Here is a 4603-nt window from a genome sequence, read left to right on the forward strand (position 1 = left end):
ATGCTATTTATTTTGGCAAAACAAAAAATAGTGAGTGAGAAGCAATCATATGTTCTGATCACCAACCCATTGAAGTTAACTAGGGAATTTATCTCAAGTCCTACAAAAATCCCTAATCTTATTTTTATGCAACAAAACGTAAGAAATTACTGTTTTGATGAAAATGTACCGGTCCATCAACTTTGGAGGCTTGGTGTGACCAAAAGATAAGAAATTTTACGAGTTTCTTATTTTTTCCATGTGTAGTAGGCCTTGAACTATAACCTCATGAAAGGATTTCACAAAATGCGTGGATCTACTATGGTTTTGGAGGTTTTTTTCAAAACCCTGAAAGGACACTTTTATGTCCTGTTAGGTTACCAACCTAGTGTTAAGGAAGCCTATGTCTTCAGTGGGGATTCTTTCGCCCTGATACAGTCTAAGCCCAATGATATGGTGCTAAGTGGACCACACATCATCGTGGAAGAATGGTCATCTCTCAGGAGGGCTGAGTTTCACACAGTGAATGTCGCAGTTCACAGGTCCTTCAACAAGAGCCAATGTTACTTTTTTAGCGGAGATCAATTTCGCTCAATCCATCAGAGGATGACATCAGCAATGAGCTCTACACAAAGTGGGTGCAGTCATGTTGGAAGTCACTCATTGAACTCGGTTTCTATAAGGACATTCTGCCTTCAGAACTGCCCCCAAATACAACCAGCTAGAATGTAATCATTGTGTTAATTATTTGAAAATCAATTTGACTTTATTCATGGTAATTCATCTATTGTACCTTGATACCCTATATGGCAAGGTAGCAGAAAGAATGCATCATAGATGGAGAGAGAGGGGGGGGGGGGGGGGGGGGAATTCTAAAGAATTGCGCATTTCAGTATTTGTGTTCCTTATGTTGGTTTCCTAGCCCTGAAGCTTGAACCTGATTTGGAGAAATATTCAAGAGACAAAAGCCCTCAAGTAATACACACAGGTATCCATGTGCATGTACATGGGTATGCCTACATTGTAAATGTAATGTGTGAAGGAAACAATCTATATGTGTGGGCCTATAGCTCTATTGTACCAAAGGTTGGAATCCTGCAAATCTCCTTCTCATTAAATGTTTGATTCACAAGCCGTGTGGCTACAATGCTTGGTAGAAGGTCACCTATTTGTGCTCCGAAATCCTCTGCCCTGACATGCACCTATTTCAATGTGCCATGAAGTCCTAATTAGACTTCTTGATCGAATTCCTCAGGCACGGCATATATGGTTAGCATTAGCATACAAGCCGCAACTTCTTTGCAGCTCAATCCCATCATGCTTTCAAAGGCATACCTTCCAAGTTCAAGGTTTCTCCGCTTTCTACTAGCACCCAATATAGCACGTCAAGTCACAATGCCAGGTTGAAAAGGCAGCAACTCTAGCACTGCAACACCTATGTTGAGCTGGCCTGCACGACCAAGATGATCAATCATGCAGTTATAGTGCTCATGAAGTGGAGAAACATTATAATTTTCATGAAGATCATGGAAACACAATTGTCCCTACTTTACAAGGCCTACATGGGTATACAAAGTCAGAACATTTGTGTAAGCATGTTCATTGGGCTCGACATCATCCTGTTGCATCCGCTCAAGTGCATAATGTACCCAATCACTTCTTCCACAACAAGCAAAACTGCCTATCAATGCATTTCACAAGAACACACTCTGATCAAGTATACTGCCAAAAGTTCCCAAGCTTCCAACGAGTAAGCTAGACTTTGAATACATGTCAACCAGCCGTTTGGCAATATACGTATTACATTCAAACCCCTTTGCAATGATCTCTTCATGAAATAGTAGTGCCTTGTCCACTATGAATAAGCTGCTGCTGCAAGTTTTTAGGAGAAGCACAAATGAGAAACAATTAGGGGGATAAACTCAGCCTGCATTTTGTGCCCAACTATTCAACATTTCCTCATCAAGCCTGCAATTTGCATGGCCTGCCATCAAAGAGTTCCAGGAAACTACATCTTTCAAAGGCAACTCCTTGAAAGCTTTCAATGCTTCAGAAAGCAACCCAAGCTTGGCATATGTAGCAAAGTATTATATACCCATATGAATCTAAGAAAAGCCCATATTCACCCATAAAGAAAAGTGCAGTTATAAGTATTGCCAACTAGATAATCTTCCTCTATTCTTTCAAGTGCAATACCTGAATGTAGCTCAAAGCCTTCCCTAATTGCTCCTACACGGCCACATGCTTTCAAAGCACACATGAATGTGATTTTGTTATAGGAGTGATACCATCCCTTTGCATCTGCTTGAAGCAACTTATGACTTCTTCTTCCATGGAGTGTTCAGCATAGCCTAAACTGAATGTGTTCCATGAAACAACTGATCTTGTTGGCAAATTAGAACATGCTGCGCTTCAGCAAACCGGTTGCATTTTGTGTACATAGCCACCAAAGCAACTCCAAGACTGAGATCCTTGTCAAGCCCCTGATGGAAAACCTTCATGTGGATATTACAGCCGACAGTGAAACTTCAAAGCTTGCATAAATCTTTAAGCTGCCAAGGAGCATTGAAGAGCTAAACTTAGATGTACCATTTAAAAGCGTATCTTCAATCTACAGTAGCAAGATTTGGGCACCAAGGTTGTGTTCATCATACCACGAAGCCAAGATGCTACATGCAAGTGATTGGAATACTGGCAACTTATCAAACACACTATGTGCTTCCACTATCAAGCCAGTGACTGTGTATGTATCAACCAAAGAATTAGCAACAAAAGTGTCTTGACTCAAGCCCTTTTTTTACAATCTCACAGTGTAATTTAAAAACCCTATTTGTTTTGCTAATGGGACTACAACATTCTAATAGATGTATATACAGAGAAGAATCCGGAAACACTCCCTCAGAGAGTGTGGTTGTAAACTCATCCAATGACACTTCAATCAGCCCATGTTCTGCATACCCAGTGAGAAGAGCTATCCAGCAAACAACATTATGGATTGGCAGTGTGTGGAAAACATGTTGCCCCTCATCCAACAAACCAACAGACATGTACATCTTTATTAAAGAGACCCCAACAGATGGATGTGACTCAGCTCCTAATTTAACAATATCTGCATGTAATTTGGACCCACCATTTACATCCCCTAATCTACTGTAGCAAGTCAATGCACATGTAGCAGTGACATGACTCCATGATAAGCCTTGCAGTTGCATTTTGTCTAAGGAGTTCAGCACTTCCTTCTCAAATCCATGCTAAGCATATCCTATTAACAAAGCATTCCACAAGACCACAATTTGGGTTTGAATATCGTCAAAAACCTTTTGAGCATCCTCAAGAAAGCTACCCTTCATATACATATCTATCGATGTAATTCTAATAATAACATTTGTCTCAACACCAAGTTGACAACACACAAATGAAAATCTCTGCCAGTGATCGTGTCTTAAACAACACTACAGGCTTTCAAACCACCAACCAAAGTCACAACATCCGGAGACAAGCAAGTACCTTGCATGAGCCTAAAACAATTGAGAGCTTCCTCTCCAAGCCCATTGTCAGCATAGTCTATAATAAGTAGGTTCCATGAGACTATCTCTTGGAAAGGCAGTTTCTCCACAAACTGCACTTGCTTCAACATGTGAGCTACACTTGACGTAAAGCTCAATCAGAGTGACAAAAATGATATGATTGTCATCATGTCCCTTTTTTGCAATCTGGATATGCAAATTCCTACCGAAATCAATGTCCTTTAACTAGTAGACCACAGTTTTCACTCACTAGGGCATCGAATGTATAACAGCTTAGTCGTACATGGCGAGCTTGCTTTCTCTAAAAAACAATACGGGCTTGTTCAAATTTTCAGTTATCATTAGACCATGCACAAGAGTTGTCCATGAGTTAACACTTGTATTATCCAACTTATCAAAAACCTGTTGTGCAATGTAGAAACTAACGCAGATGAAGCAATATTCGGCAGCAGGTAGCCTAGCAAGTTTTCCAAAGGATGCCACCAAGTTCTTCACTCATCTGATATCAAACAACATGTGTGGACGCAATACAAACCACACGCTCCATGTCATGGTTTTATTCTATTTTCCTCACTAGTGCTCCAAATCCACACTTTGACACTCGGAATCCCATAACGACTGAATGTTCCTGCCCACCCAGATATGCGTTTGCGCATGTAATTTGATATAGGGGAGTTGACCAGGTGCCACATTAGTCTCCTACGTGAGGTCTTAGATAGGGGAATTTAACAGATGCCACATGAATCTCTTGCATAGGGTATGTGTAGCGTACATGTAACGTTGTAAGATCATGGGTATAGATAAGCACGGGCACAATACATCATACTCAGACGATTTTCTTAAAACATAGGTCAACATATGGCAAGGGTGAGCAATGTGGGCAGTCCAGATGTGAGCCAACGGATGATGTGGGTACTGATGTGGAGTGCAAGCAAGGGATTTGCAGTTGATGCTTGATGAACCCCCCACCTCTGCACACTCTGGGTTGGAACCCAGCACACTCTTTGGGAAATAAACCAGCGCACAAAATATTTGCTGCCTGCCAAAATTTGCTGCATCCTTGAGTCGAGGAGACGGAGACGGAGAGAGAGAGAGAG

At 41.1% G+C, this 4603-nt stretch overlaps 1 pseudogene; it reads right to left on the bottom strand.

Moving 5' to 3' along the window:
- Window positions 1–868: 868 nt before the first annotated feature.
- On the bottom strand, window positions 869–4162 carry LOC147453011 (pentatricopeptide repeat-containing protein At4g13650-like; annotated as a pseudogene).
- Window positions 4163–4603: the final 441 nt, after the last annotated feature.

The sequence above is a fragment of the Adiantum capillus-veneris genome, chromosome 8 (assembly GCF_014529385.1).
Source record: "Adiantum capillus-veneris isolate H3 chromosome 8, ASM1452938v2, whole genome shotgun sequence".
Classification (NCBI taxonomy): domain Eukaryota; kingdom Viridiplantae; phylum Streptophyta; class Polypodiopsida; order Polypodiales; family Pteridaceae; genus Adiantum; species Adiantum capillus-veneris.